This window comes from Montipora foliosa, chromosome 8 (assembly GCF_036669935.1).
Source record: "Montipora foliosa isolate CH-2021 chromosome 8, ASM3666993v2, whole genome shotgun sequence".
In the NCBI taxonomy this organism is placed as follows: domain Eukaryota; kingdom Metazoa; phylum Cnidaria; class Anthozoa; order Scleractinia; family Acroporidae; genus Montipora; species Montipora foliosa.
In genome coordinates this window covers 15,381,220-15,398,579 of record NC_090876.1, presented here as the reverse complement: position 1 = coordinate 15,398,579, position 17,360 = coordinate 15,381,220, and the positions used below count along the sequence as shown (strand labels likewise).

The 17,360-nt window shown below is 34.9% G+C and overlaps 1 protein-coding gene and 1 long non-coding RNA gene across 4 annotated transcripts in view; one reads left to right on the top strand and one right to left on the bottom strand.

The window, feature by feature from the left end:
* Nucleotides 1-17,360, bottom strand: part of LOC137968130 (tyrosinase-like) — an 80,244-nt gene that overhangs the window by 34,101 nt on the left and 28,783 nt on the right. The window lies entirely within an intron of this gene.
* The window catches only part of LOC137968134 (uncharacterized), a 47,629-nt gene continuing 33,276 nt past the window's right edge, over nt 3,008-17,360 (top strand). The window contains exons 1-3 of one of the 2 annotated variants that reach the window (XR_011116634.1): nt 3,008-3,152; nt 9,663-9,736; nt 10,806-11,044. This is a non-coding gene — a long non-coding RNA (uncharacterized lncRNA). Of the gene's footprint in view, nt 3,153-9,662; nt 9,737-10,805; nt 11,045-17,360 lie in introns of those variants that run through there. The other variant, XR_011116633.1, reaches the window with a different exon arrangement.

Below are 17,360 nucleotides of genomic sequence, written 5' to 3'. Positions count from 1 at the left end.
TTCCAGGTTGGTGATGGCATTTCGTTGATCCCTTGGATCTTGGCTGGATCTGATTTCAAGCCGTCGGCCGAGATGATGTGGTCCATAAATTCGACTTCTTTACAACGAAGCTTTAGCTTTCCTTGTTAAGTCTTATGCCTTTGTCGCGGGATCGTTGCAGTAGGGCTTTGAGCTTTCTGTCATGGTCGTCCTCGCGTCCATTTCGGTATTCCCGACACCGTAGACCAGGGTGTCGTCGAAGATCAGCATGACACCGTTAAGACCTTGAAAGGCGTTGTCAAGCTTTCTTTGGAACTCTTCCGGCGCTGGAGAAATTCCAAATGGCATCGGGTCCAGCGATACCGGCCCAGGGGGTCCCAAAGGTGGTGAGCATACTGCTTTCGTCATCGAGTGTACATGCCAAAAGCCGTTCTTAGCATCAACCACGGAGAACACTTTCGCATTGGTTAGTTGAGCAAGGAGGTCGTCGAGTAGAGGTACGGGGTAGCGGTTTCCCTTGAGGACTTTGTTAAGCGGCTTCGGGTCGATACAGAGACGTATCTTGCCATTTCTTCTTGTAGCGACTACCATAGAGGATACCCAATCCGTAGGTACCTCTACAGGGACTAGTATGCCTTTCTTTACCGTCGGTGTAGTTCTTCTTTAGTGTTTCTTTAAGAGCAAACGGACTTTGCGTACGGACAGGACTACTGGAGGGACTGGCTTGTCTACTTCTAAGTGGAGTTCTTCTGGAGCTGTCCGTCTCCTTCAAAACATCTGGAACTCGTTTATGATGTCACGGTGTACAAGAGGGCTATCAACCGACACATGTCGTCGGTGTTAACAGTGACGAGTTGGAACTGTTGAATTGCTTGTGCCCCTAATATGGGCATATGCCCCTCTTTCACAATACAAATTCCAGGGTTAGGGCTTCGTCATTCTTTGGATTGACAGTTTCAAAGCTAGCCGTTCTAACGCTTTCAAGGTGGTTTTGGAACATTTGCAGCGTTTTCAGTCGTGTTGTTGAGCCTGTCAAGGGCTGGATCGTTAGCAATTTGCTTGGATTCATCGACAGGTAAAATGTTGTACTGTTGCACCACAGTCGAGTTGGAATCTAACATAGTGATTTATAAGGCGCATTGACGCAAAGATCTTACACGGGCAATTATCTTCCCTGGTTGCGTCTATTGACTCGATATAAAGGAAATAATCATCATCCGAATCTACGGACAGTTCGTCGACTTCATGTACAGCGGGCTTAGTTTTGCCTTCCTGGGCACACCGAGGAACCCGAGAAGGGATTTAGAGTACCACAATCTTTGCCATGATTTGTTCCATGCTACACACAGTTCTTTCTTTCTCGCGTGAGACGTCATACAAAATTTACACTTTATCAGCGGGGATTCAGGGTGTTGTGTCCCTGGCCGGAGCCTTTATTTCGTGGGACTGGTGTGTTTCCCCGTGGGTGTCCTGTGGTTCGCTGCGGGTATCCAGTGGCTCGCTGTGCGTGACGGGTGGTTTGCATAGCATTGATTTCATCACTGGTGATATCTCTAAAATTCGTTGGTTCTGCAGAATATTAATGCATTTCTCTAGAGATAATTTTGGCTCAGCAAGCAGTTTTTTCTTGTACTGTTGTCTGAAAGTCCTAAAACAATTCTATCTCGTAGTAGGCTTTCAGCTCGCCAAAATTACACGTCTTCACCAAAGAACGTAAGGAGGTCAAGTATGTATCAAATGACTCACTTGTTGTTGGTCGCGCTTATTGAAAACATACCGTTCATAGATTTCGTTGGTCTCACCGACGCAATATTCTTCTAGGAGCTCTAGAACTTTGTCGATATCGGTCTTCTCATCCTCTGAGGCGGATGTCAAGCACGTCAGGCCCGACACATGTCAACAGCGTGGCCACTCGAAGGTCTTTGCCTTGAATTTGGAGTCTTGAGGCGATCTCGTAATTTGTCCACAAGCGTTTGAACCTTTTCCAGTTGGCACTGAGGTTGCCACAGAGTTCGAGTTTAGGCGGTAGAGGTATTGTTGGAGGTATAATGTGAGTCACGGGGTTCGAAGCTCCCGATGAAAGAGACGTTGGGGGCTTGTCGTGGGACAGCTTCAGGCTACAAAGTTTGCGACAACCGGACAGCCATGCACGGTTTGACAGTGGTATAGGGTATGGGGGTACCAGCCCAATTTAATCATTTACTAAACCCAACCTCATACTACTTTCCACATGATGGCTAACCAATTAGGTGAATTAACTGACGAATTATCAGGTAAAGCAATCACTCAATTTGTTTCAACAGTACCGTACGGTTATTAACAAACAAAAGTTATGACGTCACAGCACAGCTGTGCCGGCCTAAAACAATCTGGATGACAAACTTAACTTTTAAAACAATCTTATTAACATGCTAATAAGTCCGATGAATCAGACTAAGGTAACGTCCCTAGGGTATGACATCATAGACTTCCTGTTTTACCGAGAATGTGAATATTTAAACACATTTTATGCATCACCTCTTCACAAAATGATTTCACAAAGTTGAAAAGTTTCACTGAAAAATTTCACAATTGTGAAGTAAAAATATGAAGTTTTGTGATTGGTAAAAAATCACGGGAAAGTGTCGTGATGTCACGCAACTAATGTTTGATATTATAATGTCCGTACGCGTAATGATTACCCCGTCTTCTAAAATATATCTTTGTCGTCGAAACAACTGAGTGATACTTTATTTATTTCGTAACTTCCTAGTTCATGATTTTGACTTCTTATTGTTTTCATCTTATGGTACATCTGTTTGTTTTCGAATAGTGTTTGTTTATAATTTTCATGCCTGATATTATTTTTGATGATATTCTTCTTGAATCCCTTGGCAGTCTTCTTGGCCTTTCTGTGATTGGTATACCTGCCACTTCATCTTTGAATTTACCAATTACTTTTTATTTGTCTTGTCAAAATATGGAGAATCTTGTGAATAATCACTGTTTTATCTTTCCAGAAGTCTGAGTAGACATCATCAGCTTCAATTTCATAGGTCAAGCTGTCTGTGTCTGTGAATAATAATTTCGCTTCGCTACCGTATTTTTGTTTGATATAATTATAATGAAAATCATACATTAATGTCTTGCTCAGATCCAAGATGCACATACCCACATATGCCGGACTGTTTAGGGTAAGTGTTTCTTTAATCTTATGCACTGCCACTATAATTTCATTGAATATCTTACTGCTAACATATGTTGGTTTAGCAGCCATTTTCAATAGTTTTTTTTTCATCACTTACTAATCTGACATCTACTCGTTTTCTGATGTTTTCCATTGTTTTTCCGAATACACTGTTGTTCATAAGCTTGAAGAAGTCTTTCTCAAAAGCATTCTTTGCATCTGTTCTCTTCTGTGTATTGAAATCGATATACTGTTTTAACCACTGATTAACTCTAGTACTCGATGGCTTTTAGTTAATTTTAAACCAATATCAGTGAATAATTGTAGGTTTCTATAATGGAGCATGTATTTTTCTTTGTTGCTTAATGTTGGTATCAATTTATGAACTAAACCAGTTGATATTTTATATTTCTTCGCGATGTTTTTACAATACGCAGACAACATATTTTCAGTTACGTTAACCTTTTCCGGTCCCAGTGGGTAGTCATTATAAAGGTCATGTAGTTCTTCTGGATATGCTAGGTCGACTTCTAGTATTAAACCTTTATTACTATCTTCTTTATACTTGGCTAAGTCTATCTTATCAATCTGGTTTTTAGTCATCCATTTGAAACCACCAGTTGGTAAATATTGACTCATTGCCAACCATACAGATTATTCGCGTCTAGATACATGATATACTTGAGGGCGCCTTCTTATTGTATGTTTTCATGTATTTATTATTTGACTTTCCGTATCGATTAGCAATATATGATATACCAACTCGCATACCCTTTTCAATAAATTGAAACATGTCAATGTCAACCATAAGCTCTAATTTAATGCCAGTCATCTTCAACATCGCATCCCATGACAAACCTGGAGATGTAAAATAATGACAAGGGTCTTGTAGTATTCTAAAACAAGTTTTCCTGAAGTTTTCAAAGACATCAGCTAATAGAAGGATGTCAGATTTAAGATATAACACTGATATAAATCATGGTATTCTCCCATTGTTTTAAGTTTAAATGTATCTCATACATTTTGAGCATGTTTATAATCTTCATCTGTGATATGCTCATTATTCATAATACTAAGAAGTCCTCTTTTGTTGGCAGCTTTTCATCAAACGTATTGAATGAATCCATATAGTCATAGGGGTAGACTCCCTTTTGTGACATTAAATCAAGCTTTTTACCTTTGAATTTTTGAGAGGTATATTTCAATGATTCTTTTGGTAGATTACTGACAAGTTTTTCGGCCAAAGCAGAACTCATGAATTGGAAACTGTCAATGAAAGTCAGATTATTACCAAGCATGAAAGCCATATTTTTCCATATTGTTGGGGGTATTGCATTGATGTTCATTTGACATTTTCACCTTTTTTATTTGTATATGTATGATTCTTGACTATTTCACCAATCTCGTGCATTATAAAATGGCTGTCATACCCACGGAGATTATGGAATATAACAGGAATTTTATCAGTTTTTCGAAAGTTAAGATTACAGTCTTGATGAGCGGATCCGCTGTATTTCCCTGTAATATGACAGTGGTCTCTGACTATTTCATCAGTTTTATTGTATTCTTTTTCACATGTATGACATTCCTTTGCTTTTTGAAATTTGTCCTCATCATCTTTTGCCATTTTCAATGATTTGTTGAATCTTTTTTGATCATTTTTTTGCAATATTTGACTTCATTTGACATAGCTTCCATGAATTTATACACAGCTTTTTTTCCTCTGTAAATTTGTACTGGTTTTGTGTATTTATCGTCATAACAACAAACAACCTTGTATCCATAACCACAGTCTGTATGCTTCTGATAAGCTTCAGTAAATGATTTGTCATTGTTTGGTTGACATCCATGAATTTTCAGTTATAGCTTCAAATTCTACATAAATTACAAATGGATCAGCCAACTGTTTATGGAAATTATTGAATTTTAATATGTTGTTGTCTTTTGTTGGCATTTTAATCGCTTGTGTGCCATTCACTTGGATGCAGTTTTCTTTGTGATTGATCAATACCTTTTCAGAACTGAAACACTGAAGACAATGCATGCAGAAATGTCTTTGAGTTTTGTTTGGTTATACATGAACTTGTTGAAATCTTTGATAAGAACATAGTGCTTGTTTTCATTTTCTGTGGTCATGCAATAATAGATTCATGTGGTCTTCATCCTTTTCTTTTGAAACATAAATCGGGTATGGTTGTTTGTTTTTATAACCAAAAACGTTGATGTTGATTTCATTCTGCTTTCTACTTTGTTGTACTGTTTCACAGTCACTGGAATTCAATTCCTGAATAATCCAAATTTTCAATGTATTGTTTGTCAACGTTTTTGATTCTCTGTGGGTTTTGGCTTGAGGGTTTAGATATCGGATATGACACCATCTGAAGCATTCATTATCCTCATTTTTTATGTTGATCAATCCCATTGCACTGTTTTTTAGTTCTGGTGGAAGTCTGATATATGATGAGCCGTTCATCGGTTTGTATTTAACAATGTTAAGATAATGATTGTCAACGGATTCAATGGTCCATCCCGATCCTTCAAATATCCAGATCGCTATCTGGTTCAAAATATTTTGTTTTGATAATTGTAATGATTTGGCAATTTCTGTGTTATTTATGATTGTTTGAACTTGGCTGTTGAAATAGGCGGACTTCTACACTATTTCTCCATCTGACATTTTTGTAAATGTTACCTTAAGCGTTTCAATAAATTTTAGTCCTTTCATGGATGTTAGTACACTTGTAATATGGTATGCGACAGCCTTTCTTGTGTTTTGTAGTTGCATAAGTGGGTCTTTGTTACTTTTAATATTGATTTCATAAGACTTTGTATAGCCTTTCAGAGCTTTATCTGTTTCCTCTATCTTAGTTCTCAGTAATGGTACTGGTTTTTTAGTTCTTGGTGTTGGAATTGGTCTGCCCCTGAATTCTAATGGTGGAAGAATTATGTTGTTTTCATAATCTTTAACCATTTGATTTACACTCTTAGGAGGTGTTGGGACTGGTTTGTAAGTCCTTGGTTTGGGAATTGGTCTCTCATTTGGTTTAGTATCATCTACTATGATGATTTCAAATTTCTTTTTCTCTTGCTTCAACAGCATTTTGATTACTTGAGATTTGCTCAATTTCTTGAGATCACTTTTTTTCATATTATTCATTGAGATATTATTTTTAATAATATATATTACTATAGTTTTGTCTTTAAATAGTTGTTATAAAATTCGTTTAATGTTGGTCAATTCAAGTAATCCAATATATGGATCTGTTGAACTATAATTTGGTTTAATTTGATTCATTTTGTTTTTCTGAATTGCGTTGATGTTTTATTGATTTCAGGTGGGCGGCACCATTTTCCAGCCAGAGTGTAATTTCGACCAGTATTTTATATGTCACAGTACCATTCTTTGTTTAACATGTATTTGTTTTTTCTTTCTTTGATTTCCTTGTCAGTATATATCTTATGTCTTCCCATTATTATATCTATATGTTTTATTTTTAAATGACTACTCAGCGAGTTTAAAAAGATTTAATCAATAGCCAGAAACGATTCACATTTTTGGCTATCTGTGATAGCTATGTCAGTACATATACTGAAGTAATTGCTACAATATATGTTAGACAAAAACAAATCGAAATCTTTGCCAGTTGCAATCATATAATATATTACTTGATTGTTTGTAAGTCCTTAAACGATATCCAAGGTTGAAGTCATCACTATATCCCTTCCACTCCACCAAAGCCTGGCGCTTCTTCTTGTAATCTCTCCGAATGACTTTATCAATACGGAAAACATCCTGTCTGGCTTTTAATAATTTAGGTTCATAAAAACTCCCTTGAATATTTTCACCTCTGAGATCTTTTAGTTTGTATGTGATTGGATTAGTGTATTGGATCTTATCTATTATGAATAATTCTTCTGTCCAATTTGGTGTGTAACCCTTGTCGAACACATTCCGTTTATACTTGGATATTCGGACCTTGTCACCGACCTTAAATTTCGGTTTAGATGTTACTTGCCCCATATCACCATATAGATTAAAGTAAACAGTTCCTTTATTTCCGTTTTTGCTTGCTTCTATAGGTGTCATCTTTATGCTTGAATGTTTTGTATTATTGTATTCTTTCACTAATTTTGGTAACATATCTAAATACTGTGTATTACCTTGAGCAGTGAACTGTTTCGACATTTTGGACTTGATTGTTCTATTCCACCTAAACCCAGGACTTTTCCTCATTCTCGGTTGAATACATATGTATGCCATTTTTCTCTAATAAGTCTTTCAAATGTTTGTTATAGAACTCTTTACCTTTATCAACCCGTAGATATTGTGGTCTTCTACCTTCCTTGAATATTGTTTTAAAGGCATTCATAACGGATTCGCCTTTCTTATCCTTCAATAGGACGATCCAACCAAAAGATATCGGTATCCTTTGTTCCATTTACTGAATCGTTGCATCCCAACAAGGTCTGCCGCCCATATCTCATCAATATGATTTACAATTACATGCCGTCGAGTAAAGTTGCGTTTTATGGGTGTATGTAATTCATCTGCTAATTTTTTTTGCCAGTTTTCTTCACTCGACGGCTTTTTCCGTTTTTTGGAACACCAAGACCAAGCTTTCTTTTTGTTTTAATAGCATACATTGTTGGTGTAGCAAACCATGGCCTTTGTCCGAATGGTATTGCTTTTATACTATCTTCCATAATTTTATCAGCTGCATCCTTTTTAGCTAGGTTATCTCCAGCTTCATTATATGCTATATCATGTTGCTGACAAACAGCATCTAATTTATTTATTGGATCTCTATATTTTGGATCATTGCTATTCAATCTATCTACTAGTTTTGTACCAGGTCCACAATAATTATACTTCTTACCCGTTGGAGTTCTCAAATGCAGTTCTCCAAGCTTTGCTAACTGTTTTTGAATATCAAGAGCACCACCATCGAGATCTTTTCTGTTTCTTGTGTATTTTTTATTTGGTCTGATTTGTGTTGACAACTGATTCAAAGCTTGTGATCCAACATTTTGAATTGCTGGATTAAGCTTATCCAAAGCATAATCAATGGTTTTTTTCTGCAAATTTGGATCACGTACCATTTCTGATGTGTAATATCTACCCATTTCAACTGCTTTTTTACCAAGATAAGGTATTCCTTTTGTTAAAAATAGTTCTGCTGCTGTATTACCCATAGAACCTAATATGCCCGCCCCTTCAGACGGGCCAATCAGTTTCCCCGGTTCTTAACAAATTTGGTCTTTGTAATACCGCATTCAGCACAAATGCATTTTAACATAGTTCGACCATTTTTAGTTCTTTCATATCTTTCACTACCAGCAACACATTCAGTGACTTTCTTCTGTCTAACACAATATGATTTTACCATTATATATATAAGTTAGATATTTCTAAAATAATGTTCGATAAATCTCTCATTTTTCATTGTGTCATATATGTCTTCCAATATACACTTCCAATAGATTGTAATACGAATTTCCCTTATTCCTTTCAAAGTATAAACAGAAGTAGCCGCATGTAGACGTTTTTACATTCTGGATCTGATTATTTTGATGAAGTAGAGTCACATTCTTTCTTTTAGCATGATTTACAATCTCTTGAAATGAAGGCATAACGAAACTATCAAAATAATTTATAACGTTATCTTTAACATAATTGCAACCCAATGGCTTCCACTCATATATGAGGGTTCAAGATTATAGATAAACAACGCCTGTCTATGGTTATGTGGAACTCTTTCATCCCTTGACAGAACATCATCTATTGGTATATTTAAATATCTACACCATTTAATCAAATCATGATTACTTAACGGTATATCTTTATGCAATTTTGGTTTTACAGTATTGCTCCTAATAGTGGGATGCCATTGAATGGGCTGTTCCTCCCTAATAATAGACCTTTTCCTGACTCTTTTTTGGTAGCCTTTTTTTTTTAATCCCCATACCAATGGTATCATTTGACCAAGATCCAGAAAAAGGGAGTGGTGTCATACCTATTCTTGGAGCCCCTTTACCCTTACTAGTTCCAATTCGTGGAGCGCCTTTTCCAGTTGTCTTTTTTATAGCCTCATTAGCAAGTGGGATACCAATACTTGCCAATAAGGTCCTGAGAAATCCTCCTGATTGTGTTTTGTTGGTTTTATATGGACACCTGAACCTGATTGAAGGGCATTCAATAGATCCTGTTTTTGTTTCATGGATAGAAGATGCTTATATTCTATCAGTTTATTGATTTTGTCTTGTGGCACAAGAAAACCACCTGACTGTTTCCCTTTTCCAGATATTGCTTTAACCAATTGGCTAGCTCCTTCACTTGCTAGTCCTCCTAAAGCAGAAAGGCCAACAGTTTTGGCAATGGTTGGTACAAATGCCCGACCTAGCGTCATAACAGAAGACAATAAACTGCCACCGACTTGCTTTCTGATGTTGGTTTTGGCTAATTTAATATCCATTCCTTTCATCAATCGTCTGATCTTCTCTAACCTTTTTACAACAGTTGATGGGACATACAAAGTGTCATTCCCATGAAGAGTCTTTTGCGAGCCTTAAGACAATCGTTTCCCTTTTATGGTAAGCGCTACTCGGATTCTTTTTCTGGTTTTCCGATAATTTTACATTTATTTTAAGTTGAGTCATTTGTTGTATATAATATATGTTATATAATTTTACGGTTGTAAAACATACATGAAATAAGGATATATTACTAATTTGGTTATTTACACTATAACCAATTCATTACCCACCTTGTCAATCACAACTGTTTTGTCATATAAAACGATAGCATGTACGTTGAAAGGACTGTCTCCTGCACTGTTTGCGTTCAGTTTATACCTAAAATTCAACTGTTTGGGGTCTCTTGTTACTCTCTCTGTTTGATATGATAGATCAAAAAAGGTCATTGGATACAGGCTGTTATAATTGGACAAATTCAGTTGAGTGCCGGTGTTGTAATCATTTTTTCTCATCCCATAGGACATTAAATCGTTAAAAATCCTTACTTTACTTTCACTGTCATATTCAGTTTCGGGATAAAAGACACCATTTCCATATTCCAAACGACATGTTGTCAAATAACTACCATTTCCACGATCAGCATTGATATTACAGGTATCGAATTCATATGGATTCGCCTCTGCATTGTTTGATTTAGCCCGTTGTAGATATACAAAGATAGCCGTGACATTATCAATACTGGAGGAGGTCTGGAAAAATCCACGGCTATGTGTTAGTGCTAACACTTCATACATTTCTCTGCTATACGTCCATTTACCCGCAGTCAAAAAGGAACTGACAAACTTATCGTATAGACTGTCCTTTGGAGTTAATTTCGGAACCCATAATAGAAATCTGTCTGTTACTACCCTCCCATCATCGACTGCATTGAGTTTTTGGAGCAATTCGTTGTCATTTTGTAGCTGTATCTTAAATTGTAACTGCATAGGCACGAGCATCTTATACAGAAGTTCTTCGAAGAAAGAGTACCTTTTGAATTCATATGGTTTCATTTATATTATTATGTTATATTAAATGCTTTTCAAAATCAATGAGAAAGATGTATCTGCCCCATTTAAGTCAACCAATCTTCTTTTTCCATCAGTTATGTATATTCTGATACTATTTATAGTAGTCTTATTCACAGGATTAAATGTAATTATTCGTGGTTCGATGGTAAAGGAATAACGTGGTTGGAGTACACTGGTCGAGAAGGAATAAATGATGTCTGTCTCCTGACCGTCTACAAGGCTTTCGTTTATCAAATCACAATGGACACTCGTGGACCGATGTTTATGTTACTTGTCAATAATGTTTTTATCAAACCCAATCAATTTATTAAAACTACTTGATCTTAAATCAAGCTGATATTGATTGGCTAAACAAATCATGACTCGAAATGTTGCATCATCGAATTCAAGAGTGATAGGATACTTGTCACCTGTCTTCGTTATATTTTTGATATATGCGTTAAACGTAGTATAATTCCAGACTCCAGCTGGAAAAGTAATATCGTGAAATGTTGAACCATTATCTGAGCTATATTTAATTAATTGATTACCATATGACGAATTTACATTAAACCATGTGAAAGACACGTTAATAATTCGTTTAAGACCGATAAAATGCTGCAAATTACTATCCAAAATGATCAGTCTATTAAATTTTGTTGTGAAATCCTTAGGCCTGTTATTTTCTTGATTTTTTACACTATAAGATGATAATACTATCTCTCGTTCCGTTATATATAATACCGTTACATTAATTATATTTTAAAATACTGACTAGATAATTTACTGTATAGTGGTCTATTTATTGTCGACATTTTCAATAATGTGTCCATTATAGCTACTCCAGTATTACGCATCTGAATTGATGTGTTACCTGCTAAAATTTCACCAATAATCAATTCTAATTTTTTCGCAAGCTGCTTTACATCATTGAAAAACATAACATTTCCACCTCTTTGTTTTATTCTAAGTCGACAACCTTTTATTGGTTTGACTTCATTTTCATAATGTTTTATGTATTCATTTAATGACACTCTGGCATCATCTATTCTTTTATTTTCCATTTGCCTTTCAGCTTCAGAAATATAGCCACTGTTGAATTGTTTAGTTACACAGGCCTTATAACCTTTTAATTGATTTCTTTTTATTTTAGCGTCATTAATAATCTTATTGAGATATTTTTGTTTTTTTGTTGAGTCATTTCTTGTTGATTTGGTACCTTTTCAACCGAATCATAATTTTGAATACCAAGATCATCCAATATCTCATTATCCATATCTTCATCATCTAATGCATAACCAATGTCATCGTCGTCATCATATTCTGGTGGTATATCCTGTGGTTCCTGAGGGAAGTACTGAGGATCAACATATATCCCTTTCTGTCCTTCCATAAGATCTTGTAAGATTGTTCACATGTTGGTGGTTTTGGTACTAGTTGCTTAGTAGTCTCAGGTTGAATTCCTTCATCAAATAAATCACTAAGATTCATGTCTGGCACCTCATCCTCGATATCAATGCCGTAATTCGGAACTTCCCCCTTCTTCTGTTGTGGTTTTTTCCTTAGAAGCATCCTCAAATTACTGTCGATAACATCATCTAATTTACTAGTCACAGGTTTGAATACCTTCAGCAATGACTCCTGGCTTGTCTGTTCACCAATTTTATGTTTCGTAATTGCATTATGGACATAATTGATCTTATCCCCTAATTCAGATTTACTCTTTGCAAGTTCTTTCCATTTCAATAAACTCATTTTTTTTGTTATATAATTACATTACATAAAAATGAAAATCATATATAAAAAAATAACGTTTAACACCATGTTGAACACCGCGTTGAACACCGTGTTGAACACCATGTTGTACTGAAAAAATATACCCATATAATATTATGATAATACCAAATTACGATGTTAAAGACGATGTGGTCTCAAACTTTAGACAGTACGTTATATGATTTAATGCCTGACCGATGTTTTCGAATGTTGGTATGTGGTCCTTCAGGATCAGGAAAAACCAACACATTGATGCATATGATATACAATTTATTGTACTTTGACAAAATATATGTTAAAAAAACCTTAGGGCAGTCCAAGTATAAAAATCTTATGGATATGTTTCAGCCAATAAGTGATGAGGCTCGTTATGATGTTATTGAAGCAAGCAATAATCAAATACTACCAGTTTCTGAATTAACAGACGATGGTCAGAAACTGGTAATATTCGACGATTTCGTCTGTGATGAGAACCAAAAACCATTAGTCGACTATTTTATACGGGGGAGACATAAAAATTGCAGTGTGATTTATCTGAGTCAGAGCTACTATAAGACACCAAAAGACATCAGATTGAACTGCTCGCATTTCTCTATTTATGATTTTCCAAGTGCTAATTTGCCTAATTTGCCGTGAAAACAGTTTTCCAAAAGAATTATATGAGAAAGCAACTAAAGAACCATATTGCTTCGTATATATTGATCAGCCACGGAAATTCACAACCAAAAACTTCAATGAAAAAATATAACATAACTCAATTATATATGAGTTATTCGAATGGACGGTTACCATCCTCATCAACAACAAATCAGCAACAAAGGGGATTACCAGGTGTTGGTTTCAAATTGACAGATGATGGGAATTATGATATCGAAAATAAAAAATTGAGAAATGTCGCTGAGCCACAATCAAATAGTGACGCAACTACCAAAAAATACATAGACAATAACTTTATAAAAAAGGACGGTTCAAACCAAATGACTGGAAATTTGAACATAGGAGATAACCAAGTCAAAAACTTGAAAGCACCAACAGCAAAAGATGGTGCATGTACTAAAAAATACGTTGATGACAATACGTCAAATCATTTGAAAAAAGATGGAAGTGATAAAATGTCTGGTATTTTAAACATGGACAACAACAGAATTGAAAGTGTCGAACCTGGAAGACATGGTACTGCAGATGCTCTTACACATGTGCAACTGGAAGCATTTTATTTCGATTTAAACACAAATTCTGGAAACATTGAAGCTCAAAATTCAATTGACATGAAAAACGAAAAAATAGTCAATTTGGCTACACCAGCTGCAAACTCTGATGCAGCGACAAAAAAAATTTGTTGACGACAACATCAAATCAGTGAACAACAAATTCCCTTCTTATTTAGAAAAAGATGGATCTGTGAGTGTTACTGGTGATTTTGACTTCCGTAATGGATCACAATCAACGGGTATTGTCAAGAAAGGTTACATTGATACTGAACTGGCTGCTAAACCAAATGTCAATCAAGTTATTTTGCGAGACGGATCACAATATATGACTGCGAATCTTGACATGGGTTTAAAAAGAATTGTAAATTTACACCGAGCCAATGGCGATCAAGATGCGGTAAATTATAATCAGTTAAAAGAAGTCCAAAACTCTTTGGATAATTATATCAAAAAATCCGGTGGTCAAAATACAATGAATCAAGTTTTAAACATGGATAATAACAAGATCGAAAATGTGAAAAATGCCACAAATGATAAAGATGCTGTAACTTTGAAGCAAGTAAATGACAAAATAGATGACAGCCACATAAGCACACATGAAAACAGAAAAAATGTATTGAAATATGCAATGTATGATGGTGAATTTACAACTGATTTTGGCATTCAGGACGCAAATCTGATTAATTATAATGACTACCCACACCAAAACAAAAAAGCATTCACTATGAAAGTTCAAAAAACGACAGATGGTTCAAGTCTGTCTAAAGGTCGTTACGATTTCAATCTTTTCAAATTGATTCGAGATAATTTCAGCAATCATTATTCAGTCTGTCTTGAAATATATTTTCAAAAATCCCCTTTTTACAGTATGGAATTCAATTCTTTTCAGATCAGTTTTGAAAAAATGAATATAAATATAGACAAAAGTATAACAAAAAAAGTAAATTCGGATTATAAGTATTATCGTAGCATCTTGAACTTGTCTCCAGGTAGTACTTCACAATTAATACAAAGACGTTTATATATTAACGTTCAGTGTATTTTTGACAACGATAGCCCAAATCTGTTGCCAATATATGTTCTGATTTATGGAATAAAAAATGAAGCAAAGAATGATCTTTATTTCAGTATTTATGATTATGAAAAAGCTTATGAAATAAGCAGCAATGAAAGATTTACCATGCATATGCCAATTGACATGAATGGACATACCCTTCACACATCTCATTTTCTTCACGGATATGTAAACACAAATTCTAATGTAAAATCATCCACAATAAACGGCTCTCAAAAGGTATTAATTCCAAACAATTTAACATTGACAGAAATAAAAATTATATATAACAGTCTTAGAGTAACATACAAACGCCTTCAAATTAAAATACACTATGGGTTCCTTCTTGGACAACAGAATACTTACACTACCAGTTCAGCAACACAACTCCAAACTTTTAGCATAAATTTATCACTAGCTTTAGCTCATTTCCAAATACAACTATTAAACACTGATGTGCCGAATGAAGAGCTTAATATACTTATTGAATATAAATTTTAACCTTAAAAATAATTTAGATGTATACTGAAGCATGGCATCTTTACTTTCAATTACATTAATCACTAAATCGATAAAGACATAATGACTGAGTTAACATTTAATATAAGTATTTAATATATGATACAAGAAATAATAAAATACATTAGATATTTTTTCAATGAGACAAAAGAAAAACATCCTGAAATAAACGATGTAATATTAAAATCATGTTTAGTTTATCAATATTTATATCATAAACATTTTAATGCTGACAAATCAATTGATGAAATTCTTCGATTAAACAATGGAGAAATAGGACTCATAGGACCACGAAATGGTTGTATAACATGGTTCTTGGAAAGAATATTCGGTCAGTTCGACATATTACACTCACATAGCATTCTGCATGATGCTTTTGGCTGATTCTATGACCATTATTCATTAGACTAGGGGTACCCATATGCCATACCCAAAAACCTAACACCAAATCTTATAAAAGGATCCCCATTATGTGGTCAGATTTCTGGATTATGATATTGTATATTCAAAAGGATTATAATATAAGCGATATATATATATATATATATATATATATATATATATATATATATATATATATATATATATATGACAGACCGACGTAAAAGCATATTTGACTGGAATCATATTTCAGACAAACTGACAGAAGAACAGATCAAGGAATTAAAAGCCTATCACCACACATACCATAGAAAGTGTTGGGCATACAAACAGGCAGTAAACTTGAACGTTTTAAAAAATGGAAATTACTCGGTAATCTCTATCTATTGTTTTTGCATCTGAAGGTTTAGCCTCTAGTCTAGCAACTGGTGGTACTAGTTTGATTGCTATTAGTACAGCAGCACTTTTGATTCAGGGCTGAATGAAGCACAAAGACCTTGATCTCAAAATCCAAATTTGTACATATGCTTACCAAAGCTTTCAACATCTACTCAACGCTATAAAAGTAACAATGAGATGTGGTGATTTTAATACTTCTTCCATCCACATCACAATGAGAACCATCGATGACTATGTAACAGATAGCAGTCCTATTGTCGATAAGTTCCTACTAAAATATGATAAAAAATTCACTTACTAATTATCGACTGAATTCTATCACCTATCAATAATTGGACTTTCGCCTAATAATGAATGTAATATTCCATTGTCCTCTTCGATTTCGTTATTCGAATATCCTTTTATGGAAGCCTGAGCATCCTAAATAACTGTTCTCACGGCATATACTATTGATCACATTTTCGATATGGTACTTCCGATGATATACCGATTTCCGCCGTATTTTGTACATGTTCTCATAAAAATCGATATACTCATTAACATATCCATAACCATGGACTGAACCGCAATTTAGAGAGACAATCATATTATTATCATTTCCTATATCTTGTCCACTACAGCATAACTCTACCATTCTCACATTATTATCGACTTCTACTAATTGTCGATCACAAAAAGGACATGTAGACTCTTCCATATTCTTTAATTCATCGTGAATTACAGAATTACAACTCATTCTATATCATTATATATTAGATTATATTTTTATGTTACTACAACATGACGTCACGGCACAGCTGTGCCGGTCTACATACAAGTACGGCAAGCACAGTCTTGTTCATGTGTCCAAGGAATTGCAACAGCTGGATGGCTTTCAAAATATTTGACAACAGACAACCCATTCTTATCGAACCATATAAATGGCATCAAAAGTTACGCTTACGGTCACTACAAAATCAACACAAATATTGTAATTATAAAAAATATTTAAACAAACTTCATATTTTTTCTTCACAATTGTGAAATTTTTCCTTGAAACTTTTCAACTTTGCGAAATCATTTTGTGAAGAGGTGACGCATAAAGTGTGTTTAAATATTCGCATTCTCGGTAAAACAGGAAGTCTATGATGTCATACCACAGAGAATTTACCTCAGTCTGATTCATCGGACTTATTAGCATGTTAATAAGATTGTTTTAAAAGTAAAGTTTGTCATCCAGATTGTTTTAGGCCGGCACAGCTGTGCTGTGACGTCATAACGTTTGTTTGTTAATAACTGTGCGGTACTGTTGAAACAAATTGAGTGATTGCTTTACCTGATAATTCGTCAGTTAATTCACCTAATTGGTTAGC